The sequence below is a fragment of the Phocoena sinus genome, chromosome 5 (assembly GCF_008692025.1).
Source record: "Phocoena sinus isolate mPhoSin1 chromosome 5, mPhoSin1.pri, whole genome shotgun sequence".
NCBI classification, from domain to species: domain Eukaryota; kingdom Metazoa; phylum Chordata; class Mammalia; order Artiodactyla; family Phocoenidae; genus Phocoena; species Phocoena sinus.
In genome coordinates, this window is record NC_045767.1 from 101,309,715 (window position 1) to 101,322,749 (window position 13,035).

General features: G+C 40.7%; 1 protein-coding gene across 7 annotated transcripts in view; it reads right to left on the reverse strand.

Moving 5' to 3' along the window:
* WDFY3 (WD repeat and FYVE domain containing 3) overlaps positions 1–12,805 on the reverse strand; it is a 262,893-nt gene extending 250,088 nt beyond the window's left edge. For 2 of the 7 annotated variants that reach the window (XM_032631810.1, XM_032631806.1), the window contains exon 1: positions 12,634–12,746. The gene's annotated coding sequence lies outside the window, so the exon portion shown is untranslated. Of the gene's footprint in view, positions 1–12,633 lie in introns of all 7 variants that reach the window. The other 5 variants (XR_004349890.1, XR_004349891.1, XM_032631813.1 and 2 more) reach the window with 5 other exon arrangements.
* Positions 12,806–13,035: the final 230 nt, after the last annotated feature.

Consider the following 13,035-nt stretch of genomic DNA (forward strand, 5'->3'; position numbering starts at 1 on the left):
GGGAAGGAAAAGGGGTAGTTAAACTACTAATGGGTGAGATCTTCTAAACACCCCCTAGGAGGGCTGCCTGGCTTTCCATTTCTCTTTCTGTGGGGATGGTCCCCACCACACAGGGGCAGACTCCTGGGGTTATGACTGTACATCATAACCGTGGGTCCTCTGGATCTAGGAGACAGATCCCTGAGCTGAAAAGGGCTAATCTAATAATTTCTTGTTGGAATATAAAAATTGAAAAGGCAAGGCAGAGAATAAATCTTTACAGTGAAGTCACATTAATGGCAGGGGTCTGGAAAGAAGGTATAAAAACTCCTGCTGATGAGCTCCCAAGAGCTGCTCTGGTTTCTTCTGTTCAAGCCCCACTCATTCCATTCATCAATTTCCAGTATGGGTTCCAAAACTGCCTTTTGGTCCCCCTTAAGTTGGTGAGTATCAGCTGACTGAAACCCCAAAATGCTACTGACTTCTTCTAGGAAGTAAAAAGGTATGCAAGGTTCTCATTTTAACGTCAAATTATCATAATCGTACATTTTCCTTGCTTCCTCTTAGCCCGCTCAAAAACTAAACTAACATAGTGTACTTTTGCCTTCAGAATTGTGACATTAGAACTCTCATGCCTAACGTGCTTTTTCATATCCTCCTACTTTGCAAGAAAGCACATTTACCCCAAAGCTTCAGTCTGTTCATTTTAGCACCAGTTCCGTGTTAAGACATTACTCTGAAATGTCAGCAGTTCTCTGCATCTCGTGATCCCATACTAGTGCCAACAAAGCAAAGTGAATGATTACTGATTAACAATGGAAATGAATTCTGTCCTTAAAAGACAATAGTATATAAAAAAAATTTCAAGCCTAGTCTGTCTGTGCTCTCCATGTGCCTTGCTTCTCCAGTCACTTATATCCTAGATATAGACTTCTGACAAGGGATGCTTAAGCAGTTTCAGCCCTAATCTTCAATTCTGGATCAAGTCACTATTAACATTAATTCACCCAGCCTTTACATCCCAGATTAGATTACTAGGGTTCCTAGCTTGTTCTGATACCCACTGCGTTCTACTCTTACCCTCTCTGCTGTTCTAGCCCTGTTTATACCTCAGTTATTGTAATTAGGCCTCTGTTCTAACACTTCTGGAGATTCCTAGTCTGGTCCCTGCCTGGTGTCTTCCTAGTACTGGGACGCCTACTTTCGATTATCAGTCCCAATCCCAAGGACTGGTATCAGGCCATTATCTAGAGTCCAGTACCCAGACAAAATTCTCTGGCAGCCAATCATATAAATATATGTATAAATTTATGAACTCACTCATTAATTTCTCTCTCTCTCTCTCTCAATTCTATGTGCTTCTTCACCTTGAATTCCCATTAGCAATAGATTGTACAGATTGTTCTCTGCCTGTTCAATCCCTGACATGGGCTACCAAAGAGAACTTTTTCTCAAACACCTGTAGTTTAGGTGAGATTGGCTCTAACATGCAGCAATCTTTCAAATGTGGACTCATTCTAGTCTGTCCTGTATAACAGTAAGCTCGGCCCTACTCTAAAACTTGGCCATGCTCTGTCATATCACAAACACAATAAAACTCTATCAAATCTTGAGATATGGTAAAAGTATACAAACTTAACATAATTTAGAAACAAATAAACAAATGAGAAATTTTTTCTAAATGGTATGAACTGGAAACTTTGTAATACAGTGATATTAAAATAACATCATATGAATCCTGGACATTTACATGCCAAAATTTTTTTTACATCATCAGATTATAATTTCTAAAACTAGAGAAAAAAAATCACATTTTATAACTATATTCTATTATAGCATACAGAAATGACCATTTCATTCCCAAGAGTTCAAGCAGAAATTTCTTGACACAAAACAATAAGGTACATCAAAGTAATAAAGTATATACATCTAATCATATAAATTAGTATCTCTTTTGATCAATGCTAAATTCTTCTTTATGAAACATGATTAAATTTCTAATTCCATCTATTGCCAAAAAATGGGATTTCCATTATTTTCTCCAAAGTCTAGCTTTGTTATTAATAGTAGATCCTCATTAAAGGTGTTTCCCCTCCTGGCTTTCTCTACCTTGATTCCTAACTAAAGATCAAGTTACAAATGGGATCATTATGGACATAACAAAAAACTGCAAAATAGCCCAAGATTCAAGGAAAAAGCTGTGTGTATTTACCTCAGGCCTCTTATAAGCCAAGAGGGCTGCAGTAAGAACAAGTACAATGGATAATAAGGAACTCCAAATACTGTGGCTAGAAAGGAAAGCCAATAAAACCTCAAAGCAGATGTCATTACCACATTATTTAATAATTATCTGTTCATAAACTAAACTAGATTACTAGCTCTTTGAATGGAGAAATAGTATCTTATCATCTTATTATTTTCAGAACCCAAAGTAGACAGTTAATATTCTCTTGTTGAATGAAAAAAAAACAAACAAAACAAATCAAGGATTCAGATGGCTAGTAAAACAGTGTCAAATGTACTCATCTTACAGTGTAATAAAGCCACTGTGGAATGACAACTGCCAGGCAGGACCTTACTCGAAGAAAACCAAGTATAATGTGAGTCTTAAGTCCCATTTCCCCAAAACACTCCATACTAGTCGATAAACACAAGGCAAAATGCAGCTCACATGATGGATTAATTTCATCTGCTTTTAACTATTCACCAGGTAATTATTTCCCTCTATTCTAACTTAATATTACTATAACACTTTCCTCAAACACTATGTTTAATATTTATCTTTTAAAAATTCACCTTACTACTTGTTTACATTGGTAGGACTTCTCTATTTCAGTCATCTGGCCAATTTATCTTCTAAATTGCTGTTCATAGACATTTTCTAGTGATTTGAAGTCCCAAGAGGAAAATAATAATGAAATTTAGTTTTAATTGTAACTCCAATAAGCTATAGCATTTTTTACTAGTCACTCTGCCATCTTTAAACTTTTTTTTAAATAAAAACAGGACTTTTTTTATTGATCTCTTAATGATAATTGATGACAAAATGCAAGTCTAACTCAAAACCTGTGCGTAGTACTTAACTCTGCTACTTAGAAAAATGAGATAAAAAAATTTACTACAAATCAGTGCCACCACTACATTAATCATGTAAGAGCATGTCTAAACTTTAACAAAACACAAGAAAGCACATCCAGGTGTGATTACTGTCTATAATGTATGCTTGCTTAATGTTAACTAACAAGACCAAATTAACAATTAGGTCCTGAAGTGCAACCAGTCTTCTTCCATTAAAATAGCACTCACTGGCTTCCCTGGTGGCACAGTGGTTGAGAGTCCGCCTGCCGATGCAGGGGACACGGGTTCGTGCCCGGTCCGGGAAGATCCCACATGCCGCAGAGCGCCTGGGCCCGTGAGCCACGGCCGCTGAGCCTTGTGCGTCCGGAGCCTGTGCTCCGCAAAGGGAGAGGCCACAACAGTGAGAGGCCCACGTACCGCAAAAAAAAAAAAAAAAAAAAAAGCACTCACTGAACAGAACTTCACTGGACTGGAATGATGCTTTGTTGGATGACATTAGGATATGCAAAGCAACTATTAAATTCTGCACTAAAGTGGGTGTCAACAAGCAGAGTAGCAAGAAGAAAGGTTAGAATATGGGGATCCTTTTAAAGATCTCTTAATGCTGGCAAACAGCAGTCAAAAATGGCTCATTTCTGATCAATGCATTAGGCTGAGAAAAATCAGAGTTCATGAAAATCCATAAAGAGAAGAAAGAATAAGCTTTCTAAGAAAGACACAATACCCCTAGCTATGAATAGACATCACTGGTATTACCATCTCAGAAAGGCTATTCAGCACATTTTCCCCCTGCCCTCTCCCAACTACACAAGTGCATGTTGGTGCTATGGTGGCCTTAATGCCTTTTCCGCAGCTGCCATGTCGTGTCAGGGTTCCGCATATCCTCCTTAAAGTATAAACACCTATGCCAACGCATGTAGTGGTTATGTAACCTAACTCAAGCTGGGAATCACTGAACTTATTTACTCTGGTGATTCAGATTTAAATCTAGGTCTCTGTGGAAAAGGAGGCAGAGACTACAAATGCATGTTATGACACCATTTTTCATTAATATTTATTGTATAACTGAAGCAAACTCAACATTTTCTGCTCTTTTATAAGTCTGACGAAGAAACGAGCTTTCGGAAATGCTCCAGGTTTGACTAGGTATAGGTCAGCATCTGCTAGACTGAATGACCTGGGCAGAACAAGTCCCTTTTACAGGGAACTCTTTATTTTCTCTCTCTCTCCCTGTTCCCCCCTCATGGTGTTTCCACTCACCCACACTGTCCTTTCCCTTCCTTCTCCAGCCTTTGCTTTAAGCCCACCACCAACAGCTATCTCTTAGCAATGCTGAAGTTCACAATGTCAAGATAAATTTTTCAATGCTACTTCACTCCGAGATAATAAAAATACTTTAAACACTGGTCAGACTTCAGAAATAATAAAACAGCAACAAATCAGTTTTCATCTTGACCAAAGAGGTAACTCATCTAATTTATTTCTGGACTTAGCAAATGAAATGAAATACATAAAGCATGTCTGTCATCAATCCAACAGATCAAGTTACCTTTAAAAAGAATACATGCTAGGGAAGTCATATTTAGTACAATTTTCATGGTGACCTAGTTGTAAAATGCTTCAGGAGCAAAGCTAAGGTTTTCATGTTAAAAATATGTTTTCTTCTAAATGTTTTACTTTATCCTTATTCCTTTTCTTCATTACTTAAATAATAAACTCAGACTAATTTTTTCCCAAGAGACCTCATCTGATTCATTGATGGTGAAATCGATTGATTTTATAATTTTCTGTAATTCTGATATAAGTAAATCTCACAGTTTTCACCAAGGAATTTCTACCAATCCACCTGATATTCAGATCAAACCTCATCTTAGGGTTACCCTAAGCATTTCAACTAAAAGTAATCTTTCTACTCTCTAAGTATCCATAGAACTTCTGTACCCCTCAGACAGACTAATCACATACTGTTCAATTATTTATGCATCCATCTTATCTCCATTATATTATAAAGTTATTGAGAGCAGGACTATGCATGTCTTAAAACATCCATGTATCTACCAGAGTACTCAGGACAGCATACAATAAAACATTTAATAAATAATTAGGAAAAGAGTATAGAATTATTAATATACATTATAGCATCATTTGAGAATCTACTTACAGTGTATTATCATTTTGGGAAATAAGAAGTAGGTTCCCAGAGCAAGTTGAATATAATAAAATTATTAGGCAATCAATCGACAATGATATTTCTAAAAATAACTGAGTTTATTTTTATTTCATACTTGTTTACTTAACTGTGGCATTTATCATCTAAATCACTGTGTTTTAATGAGCAGTGTGCCACAGGAAAAGAACTTGGGCTTTAGAGTCAGAGAAACCCAGGCTTTAATCAAGAAGATCTGATTATGAATTTACTGAGGGATTTCTAGGACAAAGAGAATAAGGAAACTTAAAAAAACATATTATCATTCTTTCACTTGATAATGAAGTCTTAGAATTCCTAGGAGTGACAGTAAACATTTATTTTCTTAAGACTTACAGCCATTTGCGTAGTTACCTGTTGCCTTTTTCACAGAAAATTAAGGGAAGGAACAGACCCTTGGTCTGCTGGCCCATGGAAACAAAGTATAGAATCTAACCTCTTCACTCTCTGGGGAGAACAAAAATATCAGCATTCTTGTATTTGTCAACATTTTTCAAGGCTAGCAAGATCACTGTGCTTTTAGTAATAAAGTATATAAATCAGTATTGTACTATAGTCATGTAAGATATTACCACTGGTCAAGAGTGATAGGTGAAGGGTACATGGGACTCTACTATTTTCGCAACTTACTGTGAGTTTATAATTTCTTCAAAATTTAAAAAATGTATCAGTAAGGTAATGCAGTTTGAACAAATGTTAGGGAAATTAAAACAAGTAAGCTGCTTCTCTAAACTCAAACATTCAAAATGTACTAAGAAATCTGGATATTTTGAGAAGATACTTGTGGGATTCTTTTTAAAGTGTTGAGTCCTATATATTTACAATAATTAATCACCTCCTAAGTTATATAATTTATAAAGCAAAATTTTACTTACATGCTGTTTTTTAGTGGATGCTTTACTTAGGGGAAGGCAATAAACCTAAAAGATTCTGTGCAGATAAACTAGTTGTCCCCCCTAAAGAAAAAATAACAAATACAAAATAATTTTGGTATGACTTTCTAATATTCGATAATGACTGTGTATCAGATTCCTACTTTTCTTAGGCTAATATTAAATTAATTGGCCTCCCTGAAGTCCATACTGGCTAGAGAATAGAGGGACACAACTAGGAAGAAACATTATACAGGAAGAGGAAGCTGGGCCTGGCAGATTCATCAAGTGTTAAAGATATACCTATCAAAGGTATGTCAAAGGGCTTCCCTGGTGGCGCAGTGGTTGAGAGTCCGCCTGCCGATGCAGGGGATGCGGGTTCGTGCCCCGGTCCGGGAAGATCCCACATGCCACGGAGCGCCTGGGCCCGTGAGCCACGGCCGCTGAGCCTGCGCATCCGGAGCCTGTGCTCCGCAACGGGAGAGGCCACAGCAGTGAGAGGCCCGTGTACCGCAAAAAAAAAAAAAATGGAGGGAAAATGACTCATATCACTAAAAAACATTACTTTAAATATTCTTCGTCAAGTCTTACAGCTTCTGCAGATGCAATACTTAGCATCTCCCAATGTCCTTCTCCTGCAGGTTCAAACTCATGCAGGTACTGGGGAATCAGACAGAACGAGGAAGGCTGAGATGTAAGGACGGAGGGATTCGCAGTTACCGTTAACAATTCTAGGCTTAAGATGATAAACTAGATGTTCCAGTGTTGAGCGTGTCTGTGCTGGAGCCTGACATTTCTACAAACTCAGTGGTGAGCACAAAACCCCAAAACTGCATCCGTACAGTCGAATAATACAGCAGCTATGACTGTTCAACCAAATGAAACATTACAAAATATCAGCTTTATTGCTATACTAGACTTTTCTCACTCTGCAGGGCTTCTGCTTCAGTTGTTTACAGAAGTGATATTCTAGACCTTGTGTCTTGTTTATTAAATAATCAGTGTCTTGTTTATTAAAGATTCAGGGGCCCAGTAATAAAGTAACCTCAAAAATTCCCATTAAAGAAAGGAAAACAGAAGTGTGAATGAACAAAAACATTGCGCAATGAATCCTATTTAGCTTGGAGAGAAATTATCTACATTTCTTTATTATTACATTTGTTTAGAATGAATGAATGAGTGAATTTCCTAAGTATTTGGCATTTCTTGAGCATGCAGTTAGAGGAAGGAAGGCCATAGGGAAACATGTTAAGGGATTTGCCCATGGTAAACATGTTAAGGGATTTGCCCAAGGGAAGCAGAGGAAAGAGTGAGCAGAGGCTGGCACATGGATGTCCACTCAGTCATTCATCAAGTATTTATTGAGCACCTATTATGCACAGCTCATTGCCCCAGCACTAAATGTACAGCGGTCAGCAAAACAGACAGAATCCACGTCCACATGAGCAATACCCTTGGGTATCTCCTACCCAGTTTTTAATGATTAACACCATTTTCAGCAACATAATTCCACAAGCATTCATCCAATGAAACAGGAATTCAGAAGTTTAAAAGAAAAATCTAGGACCTCCATCTAGGGGGAGGAGACAGATAAATAAAGCAGCTATTAAGTAAAGGTACGACAAAAGGTGCTAAGGGAACACACAGGGGAGGGACAACCAAGTACTACTGGTAAAAGGACCAGCTTCCAGGAAGGAGAGGGTAGCACACTTCAGAAACTTCAAGCAGGAAACAGAACACTTCTCTGTCCATGCAGAGGACACGCTCTAGGCTCAAACTGAGATCAGAAGTCCTTACAGTGCCTACAGGGTCCGTGGGCCTCCACTACCCTGACCTCAGCTCTCACCTCCCTACAGCCAACCCCCTACTGTTCTCTAAACACTTCAACACCCTCCTGCTTCAGGGCCTCAGCACCTGCTTTTCTCCCAGATCTAAAACTCTCTCACTCCCTTAAATGCGTTAATAAACCTCTGCTCAAAAGTCACCTTAACAGAGGGGAACACACATTGTAATATTACATGAAAATTAGCTTTCTAAATATTGAAAAGTAATGCTGCAATTATTCATGGATTAATGCTCCTTACAAGATCTGGGATGACTTCAACGACTACTTGACTGAATTATTTCAGTCTATTGTTTTCCCTTTAAGTCCAAGTAAAAATCGAAGAAATGCTTTATCATTTGAGAATTTTTTAATTCTAAATTTTTCTTAAAGAAACAAAACTTTACCTAGCTTTTTCTAAAACCACATTAAAAAATGTTAACAGCTAAGTATCAGAATTCTCTAATGATGCTTTCTTTTATAAAAGCAATTTTAATAAATGAAAGCCAACTGTACAATAAGAAACTCAAAGAAACATCCTTTAAGTGCTATTGCCTTCATATTGAGATCATGACCAATGACCAGGCCAAAAATTATTTAGCAATGTCTGTCATAAACTTCCTACACTGGTTCAAATACTATTGAAAGTAAGAATTAAGAAGTCAAAAACATTAAAGGAGACCACTAGACATATAACAAACAGCTAAAGTTTTAATAACTGACAATACTAAGTGTCAACAAGGGTGCAGAGCAACTGAAATTTTCTTACGTTGCTTCAGATAAGAATGCAAAACAGTAGTCACTTTGGAAAACAGTTTGGCAGTTCAATACCAATATTGACAAATACACACTTTTCATAGGACCCAGTAACCCCACTCCTAGGTACAACTCAAGAAAACTGAAAACATTTGTCCACACAGACCTGTACATAACTGTTTACAGCAGCTTTATTTATAATCGCCCAAAACGGAGAACTCAAATGTCCAACTCATGAACGGATGAACAAATCGTGGTACCTCAATATAATGGAATGCTACTCAACAATACAAAGGAACAAATTTAGTGGCGTGCTAGGGCTGACTGGTACAGCTTATGAAAGCCCACTGTTAATTTTCAGGAGTTTTGCAAGCTGATTTAGGTAGCTTAACACGGGCCATGATGAGAGTATACACACTGCAATAATTAGCAGATGCTATCAATCAGGGATTGTTTTTTCTTTTTTGGAGAGCAGGCTGTTACAATGTTTATCAGCATACCATTTAAAAAACTACTGATACATGCAACAACTTAATGAATATCAAAAGTATTATGATATATATATGGAATCTAAAAGAAAAAATGGTTCTGAAGAAACTAGGGGCCAGACAGGAATAAAGACACAGACGTGGAGAGTGGACTTGAGGATACGGGGAGGGGGAAGGGTAAGCTGGGACGAGAGTGGCATGGACATATATACACTATCAAATATAAAATAGATAGCTAGTGGGAAGCAGCCACATAGCACAGAGAGATCAGCTCGGTGCTTTGTGACCACCTAGAGGGGTGGGAGAGAGAGGGTGAGAGGGAGACGCAAGAGGGACGGGATATGGGGATATGTGTATATGTATGGCTGATTCACTTTGTTATATATAGCAGAAGCTAACACACAACTGTAGAGCAATTATACTCCCATAAAGATGTTGGGAAAAAAAAAAAGGATTATGATAAATGAGAGAAGACACCAAAGACTACATACTGTACGATTTCATTTATGTGATATTCTAGAAAGACAACAGGGACATTAATTTGATTAACAGTTGCCAAGGCCTGGAGGTAGAGGGAACAGATTCGCTACAGAGGGGCATGAGAGAACTTTTTGGAGTGATAGAAATGTTTCATATGTTGATTGTGGTGGTGATCAGCCAATTGTATACATCTGCCAAAACTTTTACCACATGTAAATTATACCCAGTAAACCTGACTACAAAAAAATTATAGAGTAGAAATCATTTATCTCTTAATTCTTTTATGGATGACAAATGCATCACACATACAAAGAGGGAACTGGAACTTAGTGGAAATAGATAACTCACATAAAGAGAAAGAGATTAAAATGGTAAAACAAAAAAAAAAAAGTGAACTTGTAATCACAGGAAGTAAAAAAACAGGGTCGGGATAATCCTGCCAAGAATAATGTAGAAATGGCCCTACTTTGAGTGTCATTCCAGACTAGTATCATTAAGAGAGGTTAGTATCACTAAGGTCTCTTCCTACTCAGAGTCAGTGGCTCAAAAATCCCGTGAGGGCTTCCCTGGTGGCGCAGTGGTTGGGAGTCCGCCTGCCGATGCAGGGGACACGGGTTCGTGCCCCGGTCTGGGAAGATCCCACATGCCGCGGAGCGGCTGGGCCCGTGAGCCATGGCCGCTGAGCCTGCGCGTCCGGAGCCTGTCCTCCGCAACGGGAGAGGCCACAACAGTGAGAGGCCCGCATAACGCATAAAAAAAAAAAAAAAAAAAAAAAAAAAAATCCCGTGATATTTTGCGTTATGACAATGTCAGATCCACTTTTCAACTACAACGAAACATCAATTACTCATTTTAACATCAAGCAAATGCTGTCATTGACTTAGAGCCAAGTGCAGCCTTGTTGTTAGGAGTGCTGGCTCTGACTTTAGACAGTCTGGGCTCAAATGCTGGCCCGCCAGTGGCTATGACTTTGAACAAGCTTCTCTCGATATCTATTTCCCCATCTGTAAAATGGGATTAACATTTTCCTGAGGTTTCAATAAGAATGCACGAAAAATGACTTCTACGTGCTAAACTATCAATAACAAACATTTCTTATGCATAATTGGAAGTGAAAGGTATAAATTATCAAATCTAATCCTAAGAATTTTAATTTTCCTAACATAGGAGATTTATTCTTTAATTATACATCCAGTGGTTCATAATTCTTTGCATAGCCAGATCTTTTTGAGAATGTGTTGACTCCATGGACCCTTTCCCCAGAAGAAAATGCAAATATATGCTACATTCATATGATTCCCAAGGATTCAAGGACCCTCTGAAGCTCATGCATGAAATTAAAAATGCCTGATGTAAACTCTTAAAATTACAAAGTTGAGCAGTGGATTTTAAGAATTGTCAAAGTAGAGAATCCAACTAATATTGAAACAGCACACTGTCATTTACTTTTTTAAAAAAACTTTTCTTTTCCAAGTAAGACCAGAACATCATGTTTCTAATTCATATCTCCTTTCTGCAGAAATTTTAAATTAGAAGCATAACATTTTTTACATGAATCAATTTCAACTCACAAAAAGACACTATTAGTAGAAACCCAGACAGAGAATGAATGGTTCATAGTGTAACATGCACCACTGATGCTCAAATATCATAGGAAGGGTTCCCAAGTCAGTCTAATGCAGTATGTATTTTTAAATATCAAAAAAAAACTGATTCCTATGCTTAGCGTCCCATATTAAAGTTTTATTTTTCTTTTCAAGCAAGATTTATATTTTCCTAGACATACGCACTACTAGCACATCTAGTTTATTTTTTTAATCAAACACATTTTTGGTTGTTTTATGTTGTTTATTTGTTACCCCGTCTGATGGTGGAAACTGTTCCAAACCTGCTATCAAATAATTCCAACCTGGAAATATGCTGCTATCTCAAAGCAAAAGGTTTTGTTTTTCTTTAACTGTTTCGTTTTCATACTACAATAACCACTTGGCACTGACCAACTCATGCCCATCACTGTACAAAAAATAGTTTTTCGCATGCAGTAGCACCATCTTCCCACAGGAAACAACGATTTTTAAGGCACTGGAAGTCGAGGCAAGGGTTCACATACATAGTAAACATCCTTTCAATCGGTTTTATCTGATTATTTCAGTGAAAGGAAAACCTAATACCGTAGATCTCGGAATTCAATGGTAAAAATCAATGAAACGCTGCACCTGAGGATCACACACTGGCCAGGTCTGCCGAATGGCTTTTGGTCGGAAAGGTCACATCTGCTGTTTAAATCCCACAGTAACCGTGAATGTTCGCGATGCCACCACATCCCCCGTACAAGAGAAAAAAAGGGCAAACACACTCCGCGAGAGCATCTCTGGTTGCTTCCACAAACGAAGGTTTCCAGCACAGGGCGTGGGGGTGGGGGGAAGAGCAGGGCTCGGGAATAAGCCAGGAGAGGCCCGCAGTCGGCGGAGACAGCGCCCGAGGGATGGAGGCCTCGCTCGACGGCGCCCGGGGGCGGGGGGCTCCGGAACCCGAGACCCCGCGGGGTCTGGCTGAGGGACCTGGACCGGACCCCGATTCCTGTATCGCCAAGTTACGCCCCCACTGCTTACAGGAGGTAGCGTCCAGCCCCCTCCTCCCCCACCCCCCGAACTACCCCAGCATTGCTCCCCACCGACCGCAGCCCTTGACCCTAACCCCGACCCGTCCGCTACGGCGCCCTCTTCAGGCTGCGGTGGAGGACACAGGCCAGGCCGCCAGCCCTAGAGACGGCGGCGGTGGCTCTGGGGCAGCGCGGTCCCGGGGAGGACGGCAGCTGGGCCGCGGCCTGTCCCCAGGGGTAGCAGGCGCAGGGCCGCGAGTGGGCAGCGCCTCCGCCCCTTACGAACAAAGCGGCCGCGGCGCGCCGGGCGCAGGGCTGGGGGTGGGAGGCGGCGGGCAGGGGGCACTCACCGGAGGGCGGGTGGGCGCAGGCTGGCCTGACCCGGAGCGGGACCGGGGCGGGCCGGGCTCCGCGCCGGAGGCGCGCTGGCGACGGGGAGGGGGCGGCGGGCGCGGCGTCCACGGTGGGGCCCGGGAGCCCCGCTGAGGGGGACGGGGCTTCGGGCCGGGATCGATGCTGCGGCCGCGGGGTGCGGGAGCCGGTCGGCCGAGGCGTGCAGCGGCGCTAGGCGGCCAGGGTAGCGACGCCGCCGCCTCTCCCTTCTCCTGCCCCTCTCCCTGCTCCCCTGCGTCCTCCTCCTCGCTGGGTCCCCGCCGCCGCCGCCGCCTCAGCCTCGGCGCTTCTCGGGCTTCTCTTCTCCATCAAGGCCGGGCCTCCCCGCAGGGACCATCCCGGAAAGTGAGGGGCTGTTG